Genomic DNA, 12,873 nt, shown 5'->3' on the forward strand with positions numbered 1-12,873 from the left:
GCGACGCAAATTCGGCATACTTAGGTTTGTTTTGATGTCAGATTTTAATCTGTACATTAACCGCACCAATTTTCGTGTAAAATTAAGTGTGCACATTCAATTTTGCAGTGATAAGTTAACCGTTTTCATACCGATACTACTTTAAATCATATTTAAGTGAATGTTTTTTTTAAGTCTACATAGACAAGTCTTACATATAATTGATATCGTGCTACTTAATTACACGTTTTGTTCCGTATATGTCATGATGATAGTTTCTCACGTTTTTTTTAATTCAAATAAACCATTATCTGTGATACGTCATTTTTTTCCCACGATTTCCCTGCATACATTTTCAAGTGTATTCAGCACTAGCATACATGATAACATTTGTTGGGGCCGAAATGAATTCGTTATGCATTTTGCATATTACCATTACTTAAAATTAGAAGGACATGTTAGGAACAATTGAAATAATTGAACCAATACTTTATTTCCTCAATACAACAGTCTTAAATAATATTCACATAAGTATTAAAGAAACAAAATACATATAGGATCTGACACGAGTTGTCATATCATACCATATTGTATTAAACGAGTTCAGGAATTTTGTTAATACTAACTAATTTCTTGGAAGAGTTATATAAAATATGGTATGAAGTGACAACAAGTGTCAGATCTTTTTATCACATGTTTTAAATGAGAAAATTAAATAAATATTTACGCAAACATAATGATGAATCCCGAATGTTGTTTACATTTCTAGACGTCAATTGACGTTGCAACACCATTTCAACAAAAAAACAAAATTTGGTCAATCGAACGAAAACTAAGCAAATAAAACCGCATAAAAATATATTACACATGTGTAAGATATAGAGAATAATAGGTTAGTGTTGATTATAGATAAGGTTTATCATGCGAGGTTAGCAAACAAAAAGCACTAGCCTTGACTAGTGCTTTTTCGTTTTCGTGGTGAGCATGATAAACCTGATCTATAATCAACACTTATCTATTATTCTATTTATCCCACTTTTTATTCAGTAAACCTTTTTATTTATAAACAAAATAGTTCACTGGATAATTTCGCTGGATTTATGACGTCATTTTGTCGAAAAAATGACCTCATTTCGTGCCGTGGTTTATAGCGGAAATTTAATCAACGGGGCTTTAATCCACCGAATTCGCTGTTTAAGGTAGCGCACCTCTAATGATTTCCCGCGATTTCTTCGAAGGTTGAAGAGCCTACTGTTAGGTGCCGTAGCCTAATGGTTAAGGCGATAGACTAGAAATCTTTTGGGATATTCCTCCGCAGGTTCGAATCCTGCCGACGACGTATACTTTTTTGCGACGCGTTTTATTTATTTTCTAACGTAATTTGATTTAATATGGCATATAAGCTATATTTATTGTTAAATATGTTGCAATTTTTATGCACATTCTTCAATTATTAAAATTAAAACAACGTTATGGCGAAATTGGGTGATTTACTGTTGAAAATACGAATCATGCATGTTGCATTTTTATTTTTATTTCAAAAAGTAAACGGTAAATCTGTCTATTTCTTGGTATTTTTGCTTTATATAGTGTTTCTATAAAAAACTATGTTCAAAATAGTGCTTAAATGATACTGTTTTGAATTTTATGACACTTTGTTTTTAACCGACCCAATTTTTACTTGGCTGAAATCACTTACATTTCATGGCGCTCTTCCATAGATAAAAATTTGTAAAAAATAAATGTCTGTAAAAGAATACTTATTTCATCTTGTTTAAACTTTTAGCACCTTTACAGCATCTGTACACACCAACTGCATGCCCATATTTGGAAATTTGAATGAATTATGGAACTTTTATATACCCCAGGGGTGAAAATAAACTGGACAAAAGCCGAGCGTGGGGGTGGTTTTGAAAAAATCGGTATATTTTTTTTAAAGGCATGGAAAGCCTACCTACAAATTTGCATTTAGTTCAGTGAAATGATGCTGATTAAGAAAATAATTAATTAGATTATATTTGGATATGTGCCCATTAGAGGTGTGCTACCTTAATTGGGATACACATTTTAATTCGTAATGGTTATATTACATGGGAAACAGGGTATGACATGTGATAAATGTATATATTGATCACTTCTACTGACATCATATCGTGTATTGTATTTGTACAAATCTTTCTATCCAATACAAGTTAACTTTTTGCGACTACAATACATTGACCAACTCAGAACTTGTTTAAAAGTGGGTCGTCCAAAATGTGTCACATCAAAGGAACATGCCTGTATCCGTATCGTTTAGGTAAAACGCGTCACATGGAATTGTTTAAAATAGAAAATGAATATTTAAGTTTGCAATATAAAACATCAACTGATGCGCATCTTCTAAGCAAGCGTCAGGTATTTCAAATTGCTTCAGGAATTCCGAATCGCAATAATTTGCATCAGGTCACAACAACCTTATAATAGTATCGAAACGGCTTTACCGTTTTCTGTTTTTCATTACACATATATTGCAAGTTCATGTCATTGTATTTTGAGTCTTTAACTGCCGTGGTACTTCGAAATTATCTTTTTTGTTTGATTGCTGGGTTTTCATTTACCTTTAATAATTCCAAGGTGATAAGTAATTATTTCAATGTTTAAATAATACTCTTATATCACTCACACAAAATGTTAGCGTTAACTATACGATAAAACATTTAATAATACAAAGTAATAATATAACAAAAAATAAAACATATACTTTTGATCTCTTAAGGGAAAATGTTCCCCAAAACATTCGCATATATGAGGAATTCATTCACGATAGCTATTTTGTGTAAAACCTTTTAAAATAGGAAAGAGCTGTTTGTCATTTGGAAGTCAGGTTCCAAAACGTGCTTAAAAGGAAGACAATTTAAAGGGGAGGGGGGTATCAGAGATGAAACGACGTCGGGAAAATGATATATTGTGATTTTAATTGCGTAAGTAGTCAGCAGATTTGTTGAAGGGTTTCTTTCAATAACTTTTTTTATCCCGACGTCAACGATCTTGAAACAAAAAAAACGAGGAAAGCCCAAACACTGTAGAGTCGAAAGGGCGTATTCATTTAAAAGAAATATAAATATAAAGTGGCTTACCGGTAAACAAATATCCGCTTTTCCTTCACGAAAAACACGAAAACGAAGCCATCTTTGAAGTTATTTTCAACTTACCCGGTTAGCTCCCGCATGTACGCAAGCCCACCTGAATAAAGTTTGAGTTTGATTTCTTATTTGTACATAGTTTATTATTTAGTTATTGGTTAACTTAGAGATGGAAAACAAAATAGGCGGTATATTGTATGCGTATGTGTGTGTTTGAATAAAACGGTTTTCATGCAGATAACATTAGTTTTGTTAATAAGTTTCTGTTGAATTATTATATCATGTTGATGTTTGTCATGTTTTATGGAGACAGTAGACTGTCCAGCTGCTTTAAAAAATAAGAAAATGTATTTCAAAGTATACAAGTCTTGTTTTGTTTATTTGCAATAAATGAGGAAATACATTGTATTTTGTATGAGATTTGTATATATCATGACTTTGTGATTGAAGTGGTATTTGAGGACATTGGTTTATTTATATTTTAGGAGTTTTCTGGTATTCCAAAATATAGTTATGATATTTATAGATTTCAGTTATTTAATCACCGTTGCATTATCGTTCTAAAGAAAACCCTAAATTATAAATCACGTCCGTCATATTTTTGTTAAGCATTTGGATTAATGTAATAATATTAGTGTATACAACATTAATATGAATGCTTTTTTACATTAGCCAAGCGACACTTAATTTGTGACTATTTTTTCGGAAGTCGGATTGTATGCATAATTCTCTTTCCACACAAACCTGGCCAAAGTTTGTTTTAATAGTTACATGTTATATAATCATATCATTATTATATTCATAACTGGGTGGTCCGAGGTGTTGGGTTTTCACAGCTATTTACAAATATCGCATTAGACTTCCATTTTATTTGGTTAAAATTTAGATTTATATTCGTCCAAGCTCTCTGCCAAACTCATGTAGCGACAAATATACACACTCGCCTTCTCACGATAATGACAATAATCTTAATCACAAGTTAATGAAGAGCCTTGTATTCTTTTATAATGTATGTGCGCTTTAAGGTTGTTACAAATGCAGAAGTGTAACCTGTATTTCAAAACCAAAAACACGTTCAGGGGTATTGACTTTTTAAAAAGAAACATAACTCTAATGGTTTTAGAGTGCGTTGATTTGCTTTGGGGCTGTATTAATGGTTTCTCGTATTACATTTGGTACATCAAACTTGATTTCGGTTTTGGTATATATGTAATTGTCTTTAATATAATAAAATTGGGATTCACTGCATGATCGTTAAATGACATTTAATGAAATATGACGACAGACTAGTTGTGCGCAATTTAAGTTATTTACTATTCCGTCTTCGATTTTCCTTTTAGTCGAATTTAAAAGAAGATTAACAATCGGCCAGGGTATTACACATGAATGCACAGACATACATTTATTCACGCTTGATTATGATTGTCCATGTCACAAGTATTGAACCTATTAACAAAATGTCATGCGGTCTTAATGTTTTGAACATGAAATAAAATATACTAATATAAATATATAAGAATTGATACATTTCCCATTTAAAATATTGTACAACAAAACGTATTTGGGGTTGTATAGGATTGTCTGTAGTATTATGTATTACGGCAAGTTATTATGGTAATATCGCTTAATGGTCACCGATTTCAATTGTGTAAGTTCATATTATACGCACACGATTTCATCTTTGCATACGATAAGCGACACTTGATCTGCGACTATTTCTTCAGTTCTTGAATTGTACAAAGCAAATTTATTTCCCACAAGTGGGCGCATTCTATTATTTAAGGACGCTTGAAGATGTTGACGAATTAATATATCTTAATGATATTCGGCACCGTATATTTGCTTTTTCTTAAACTTACTGCTCAGTAATACAAATAAAACTATTCGCCTGATTATCAATGATGAAAGTGCCGCTTACCACTTAATATACGTACATGTACATGTTTTATGAAATTCAAACAATATCTTCGTCATAATTGTTCATCGTGGACTATGAACGTTTTAAGCATGCTTTTCCTATTTAATAACGTAACATTTCTTACAACGCTGACAAAGTAAATATTTAGAATTGATAATTGTTATCGTCATTGCAATTACAAAAAAATCTTAATAAAATGCGACTGGGTTTGCTAATAGAGCTCTCGAAATAGCTCCACTCAATGGTTCGATATAATTTGAGCCTCACTCTTTGAAAACCGGGTTTGATGCATGCACGCTTTTATGGATTTTTCGTTGAAAATAACAAATAACAACGATTTCTGGACAACATATAAGGAATTAGAAGCAGGTTGTAATAGATTTCAAAGTATCCTTACGCAAATTGTTACAGAAAACGGCGTCGTAAAAAAGGACAGTACGCTATTTCTCAATAAATGGAAAACTGATTTTTAAAATTTATACAACACAGGAGATAATGCTGAAACCGAAAATAATGTTTACCAATATCGCCATGTAAACTCGCACGAAAGAGGCATGCTTATAATGAAGTAGAAATCTTAGACGTATAAAAAGCCGTCAAGTCTCTAAACAAAAATAAACCTTGTGGGATTGACGGACTTCCGGCGAAAGTGTTATGTTAGGAAACGTGCATCGAGATTTTACATTAACTGTTTAAGTCTGCTTTGAAATGGGGAAAATACCAATGCCTTGGGACTATGAGACGATAAAAAACACTTTAAAAGACCCTTATATAGATCGCCGATATCCGACAAATTATTGACGAATAGCAGTTACATTGTCTGTATATAAAGCATACTGTAGCATAATGAACAAGCGTCTAACTAAATAGGCAGAGGAAAGGAATTAGAGAACCAAAACGGATTTCCCCAAGAAGGAGCACTATAGACCAATTATCTACGTTAACGTCAATAGTATAGAGCCGCTAGCGTACTAGTAAAACAATCGTGTAAGGCATAAGTGGACTTTAGAAAAGCATATGACAAAAATTATCGTTGTTTATTTTGATCAAAATTAAGTGCATACGGAGTAAACGGCAAATGATGAACACGCTAAAAGTCGTATATTCGAATGTGCAATACTCTGTTAAAGTTAATCACTACAAAACTGAAACTTTGTCTGTAAAATCTGGTCTTAAACAAGGGTATTTGCTCTCTACGCTGGCCTTTAACTTGTACATACTTGCAACTTGTATATAATTGACTTAAGTTACAGCTCCAACGCACGTAACATTGAATACATATCGAGGAAAAACTGATTAACTACATCTTCGATTATCAGTTACGGCGATGATGATCCATGAGGAGCTTAGGAATTTCACCTGCACCAACGCTGAACAGCACCGCTCAGGAAGATACTTCCTTGGCGACGACAGGTACGCACCGAATGGGGCTGTCAATGGCGACATGGGTTAGAAATCGCACATCGTCCGTCAGTGGAAGTGCATTATGGGACACAACTTCTGCTGCGTGGACATGGATAGCACACGTGTTTTGGTTTTGGTCATATCGTAACCGCAAACGTTTTCAAAATATTTACATAGACATAGAATACATTGTCAACAAACAACATCGAGAGAATATATACTGACAATTTGATATTAACGTCTACATGCAAAGTAGTATCTTTTACATTCGAAAAAACAACAACTGGAAAACTTATGTTTTGTTTATTTATATTAGACAAACGACCTGAGTGAATTTGGTGATGCAATACCAATGATTTATTTACAACTGATGACAGCACTATTAGAACCGTACATCAAAAGCGCAAACTTGGATATAGAAGAAAAATTAATAACTTTTTAATATATTTCAATACAGATATCCACATAACTTTATAATTCGATATGATTTAGCAAAACAAGCGACAAAAATTGGTCACATTTCCGTCGCTTGCATGCTTGATTATTAGATTATTAGATTTGGTATCGTTTGGATCTTGATATGTGTTTCAATATCTTATATTATTATCGATATTGGTGTCTTTTCCGCACCGCGAACGATGGTTAGCCCTATCAATTATTCGTAGCGTTCACCGAGTAGGGGCGGGTGATGGGGGGGGGGGTGATAAAACCCTTCAGTATTGGTTGTAGTTTTTTAGTTGTTCGCGTAGCGAACAGCTAGTGTTGTTATAGAGAATATCAAGTCAGCTCGCCTTATCTACGGGGAAAGCCTACTGTCCGCCACACCTGCCGTATCCGCGCAAGAAAGAGTTCTATAATTTATGCAAGAGGTTTGAGTACTTCAATTATATTCATTCACAAAAGGAAACATTATGTGAATATCGTGTTAAATGGAATATTTTTGAATGGAGCATTTATAAAAAAGAATCAATAAACAATGTTTGTATTATACGTGTCGCGGAAGAGAATGTTTAGGAATTATTAAAATAGTCAACTATCTGCTGCGTCTTAATGACGTAGTAGGCCTACAGGTCATTCATTATCTGAGGCTATTAATAGATTCGGGAACACAACGCAATAGTATAAGGTTACGCTTGTTTATATTCTCAATTTATAAAACGTTGAGCATGTATTCAACAATAACTTCAGGGATGCGATAGACAAATACAAAAATGCTTCATAATCGCTAAAACCGAATACAAAAAAACAATCAAATATAACAAGAATTATCCGTTTCGCAACCTCGTTCATGCTTCTATAGCGGGGTTAAATTTGATATTTCTGGGAAATGTTCTTTTGTTCTCAACAGATAGCGGCGATCTTTTGTATTTACGGGTGCTAACAACGAAATAGTAGAAGGTAAACATTTTTATATTCACAGTTCTCAATTTATAAAACGTTGAACATGAGTTCACCAATTACTACAGGTATACTATAGACAACCTCAAAAATGCTTTATAATCGCTAAAACCGAATATTAAAAAACAACTAAATATAACGAGAAATATCTTTTAAATAGGTAGTCGGCGTAAATGCTGACTTTGAAATCATGCTTGCAATTTAAGTTTCTAAATAAAAAAAATTGAAAAAATAACCTGTTGTGTTTTTTCACTTGTAAGTCGCATATTCACCGCATGAAATGTTTGTTATTATTGTCAAACCACACATATGTAGATAAAAATGATACTACGGGAGTGCACATCATATGTGTCCTCACATGCCTTATTATGTGTATATTATTTCACTATAGAAATATATCGTATGTTAATATTTATATTAAACACAGTTTTTTTTGACACATTTTAATCACACTTTCATAGCCGCGTGATGCGAAAATGGGTCTTATGCGTTTCGGCCAGCGTATCTTAAATCCAATTTGTGCGTTTGCGCATTCTGGTCAGAGGCGATGCTGTTCGCTGTAAAATCACTCAATGCGTTACGGTCTCATGAATATCCTGACCAGACTGAGTGATGCGCAGGCTGAGTGGACTATATATATGATGGGCGCACATGGAATAAGACCCATTTTCGCATGACGAGGGTCATTAAAATCTCATTGCGATTTGTAAATGGCACATTTTCGCACAATCTTTTTTGATATAAAATTGAATGCAAAATAGCAAACTTGTTAATAAGGGCAACCTATCCAGGCGTTCAGGAACGATTTCCAGACGTACTGACCGAGTACGGCAAATATTGTGGTTGTCTAATTGAACAATTTTCCTCTTATCATGACACTATACTATTTCGGTAATGTTTGTGTTCTCATCTTGAAAGCAAAACTGTGTTTACCGATAGTCAATCATATATTACCCTGACGATTTAGTGAACGAGTGCTGACCCTGAAATTCTGCGAGATGGATTTTAACGCGTAATAGTAACTGGGCCAAAATTTGTATCGTTTGAACATAAAGAGAGTAGTCCGGAATTTCTTAAACAGAACAGTGCTACATCCTTTGTGCTGAGCACAGACACAGTGATCTAGCCAAAATTCTGAGGTTTTATCTCGAATCAGCCTTTGAAATATTCGAAAATATTCATACGTGTCTGCTGGCATTATGTAAATGTCATTTAAGGGGAAAAGCTGGGTAAAACAGCTATGCCGAAAAAGAGCATGAGTGCTCTATACCTATGTTTAGGTCAGATTTAACTGCCAGGGTAACAAGTAATGCATAAACAACAAATTACGGGTCAACAGGGCTGTCTTTATGACTACCTAATTCGTGAGTTAAAAGTATTGCTCGCAGATTTATTTTGTATTTATTTTCATCAATTATCTTATTGTATATTTTGAATTTGTATATGGTGTCAAAATCAAAAGTTTTTATAGGGAATTTTCATCATGAAATTATATTCTTAGTGAGATATGTATTCCATATTTCAACAATAATTATTTAATATGATGGTGATTGAAAATTGTCTTTATATTCAGTTATCATTACCATTTTCATCATACTTTCTATGCTTTCAGAACGTCCGAAAAGGGCCATGTTGTTGCTATTTTGTCTAAGTTATCTCTATGAAAATAATAGGATGATAAAAAGTGCACACAAATCTCGATCCGTGGCGTGTATTCATTTCAAACTTGCGATTAATTTTGAAAATTTGTTGCGTCTTAAATTATGCAATAGCGAACAACTTCAGTGCATTCAGCGCTTTGATCTCTCAATGTATCTACTAGTGAACAGCCAGTATAATATGATATTTTACCATTCAACAAGCATGACGATGACTTAAGGACGTACGCGGCAGTTTTAATGCAAATTTTGCTACGCCTAGAATTTGATAAGTTTCGGTATTTAGGTAGAACCATCTGTTGTGGATAGAAAAATAAAATAATATCATAGGTCACCGTTGTTGTTCAATTTTTATTCGCACTTGAACAACGGGCATATTTAAGCACAAGAACAATTCACCAATAAGGTAATAACATATAAACTAGAGTAAATTAATGAGAAAAGTGTTGAAAACAACCTATAATTATCACAAAATATGTAAAACTGATTTAATTAGACTGTAAATTAAAAAAAAGAACACGAATCGATTGATTTATGTTTTTTATCAATTTTTTAACATAAACAAAAAGAACAGAATTTCACATATGAAAATAAATAAAATTCATCAAAGTCATTTTTATTTTTAAATGCCTTCCTGCACCTAGATTTTTTCCAAATTGACCTAAATGTTAAATGAGTTATAACTTAATACAAATATAAAAAGAAAACAATAGGTCACCGTTGTCGTTTGTTCACAAATGCAGTTTTACGGAAGGTATTAAAATGCAATTTAAGAACACAGTGAAAACCATGTACATGGTGCAGGCGTAAACACATACTAGTACATGTATTGATGTATGCAAATGAAAAAGTAGATTTAAATGTAAATGAAAACACAAATTATGTGTAGCACGATGAATTCAAGAATAATAATACAGTAAATAACTGAAAAAAAGATGTATACAATACAATAAAGGGCCCGTCCAACAGACTTAGGCATGTATTGAAGCTTGTCATTAAATACTTAAAATGCTTTATATTGATAAATTTAAACATTTGAACCAAAAATCTCCAGCAAAAAAACACACCAGGAAAAAATTTTAAAAGGAAAAAAAGTAACACTCAACAGGGCTCGAACCACTGACCCCTGGATTCCTGGAATAAAAAGCCTCCCGCCTAGACCACTCGACCATAAACGCTCATGTTGAAAACGGATGTATTTATATAAGCAATCCTCGTAATTTCCCAAAATATCGTTTCGCGTCGATACGACGCTTTATCTGTTAGACGGCTCCTTTAAAGGGGCATATTAAAGGTATTTAATTTTCATGGACAAAAACTGTCCATTTTTGTACCTTGCGTTCATTGTAAGCATGTTTTGTTGTTCTATCGTTCTTACATTGTTTATATTCTTTTTTATCCGAATATTCTAAATATATTGCAATTATTTCGCAACCGGTGTTTCAGTAAATAAATATTTGCGTGAAACTAAACTGCCGCGTACGTCCTTAAGCGATAATTTACTCACACGTGTGACTGGCAAATGGCAGTGATATCGGTCGATGTTGTTTTAGTTTCAACCAGTATATTCAAGCTTTCGTTATCTACACATATATATGCAACCTTGATAACCCTGTTCATTATTGGCATTTATGTAAAACAAATTAAAATTCTCTTGTATAACGAAATAGTATATCTTTTCATCACGTGGTCTGATTGTTCATAACGCAAATTTTGGACGCCGGTTCATTAAATGATAACATGGACTAAGCATTTGAACTTGACAAAAGAGCGGACCTAGCACGTGCATAACGAACGTCACACTGGCAATGCTGCATACAATTATTTTATGCGCGCTTTAAGAAATTTATTTAATAAAATCTGCAATATAATCAAAACAATCCATTATTGTGATTTGTATAAACAATGTTATGCCCGCGTCTTTGTCAGTATTATTATATTATTATATTGAATCAGTTTTATTACATCGTCATCTCAAACAGAAATAAGCAATTTGCCATTAAAAAGAGTCCGTTTAGCGGAGAAAATGCCATTTTTTCAATAAAGGTGCTCGTGTCCTTATTATTGCTGTTATTTCATTGCAATAAGTCAGCGTGCTGTATAATTCATGGCTACACATCGTTTATTGACATTCGTAAGGTACAAGTATTTTTTGGTAAACATAAATCAAGGTCGAACGCGGGTTTGGAATACCATAAGTTGGCACAGTTTTGTTAGGTAATCATTATGATAAAGTGGAGTGGCTTTGTTACGTATGTTAAAATCTTTAAATCAATCATTTTATTGTTAAAAATATAATAATATGATGGTAATATACGTATGTTTAATTGAACCAGTGGTCTGTACATCCGTTAAATACCTAATGTCAAGCTCAGTTTGTAGATTAGAGAGAAGTGGGCATATAAATCTTCAACCCCTGTAGTAGGAAACCCTCGTCGAGCTGTGGTCACGTTCAGAGGCGAATATCGGCGCAGGTGCACTTCTCTAACCATTTCTACTTCTGCTTAGAGAAAATATTATTGACGAAGAACATTTTTTATGGTGAATCCATACAGTGAATAGAATACTCTATAACTAAAGATATGTATATAAAACCAACATGATAGATTCCTCAATTTCAGTTATTTAATTCATACCAATGGTAGTTTTCACGATATTTTCTTTCAATATCTTAAACATGTTTTTATAAACTACATAATTCAGTCGTAAAGTAAACTTTTCGTAAGATCACCGATACTAGGACTAGACCGAGTCTCGCACGCTGTGTACCCAGCTCCTAAGAGTTGTCTGTGTTTGAAGGCAGCTCTTGTACCTGGTGTCGCGATGATAACGTTATCACATTGGAGTTTAATCTATGTTGTACAAATGAATGTAGACCCAGCGATATATCGCATGTATTAATCAGAATTACTTAAACGAACCCCGTTTAAGAATGAGCTATTGTATTTCGTAAACTGTTTACGACATAATTAAACGTGTGTTTGTCTTTTTCTTTACAATATCGTCTCTCAATCGATATATATACAATGTATAAACGTAAAACATAAATACTAAAACATAAACTTGTTGATCATCATGTTCCTATCGGTTGTATATCAAAATCTCAACTCATATGTGACTTTTTGTTTGTTTTTATCAATTATTGATGCACTATTATATTCATGAGTGACCCGTCATAATACCCATCTGTTCTATTGATCACACTTTTGGGCACTTACTTGCCTATTGGCAATTCAAAGCAAATATAGGATGATCACAACGAGTGATGGTTTTGGCCACTAAGTGTTCATTTGTATTAATATAATGTTCACTATAGCCATTCCCCTGTATTTCAATCGACATCCTTCAATACTCAATTTAAGGTGTAATCTGAGTTTCATCTTGAAAACTG

The sequence above is a fragment of the Dreissena polymorpha genome, chromosome 16 (assembly GCF_020536995.1).
Source record: "Dreissena polymorpha isolate Duluth1 chromosome 16, UMN_Dpol_1.0, whole genome shotgun sequence".
NCBI classification, from domain to species: domain Eukaryota; kingdom Metazoa; phylum Mollusca; class Bivalvia; order Myida; family Dreissenidae; genus Dreissena; species Dreissena polymorpha.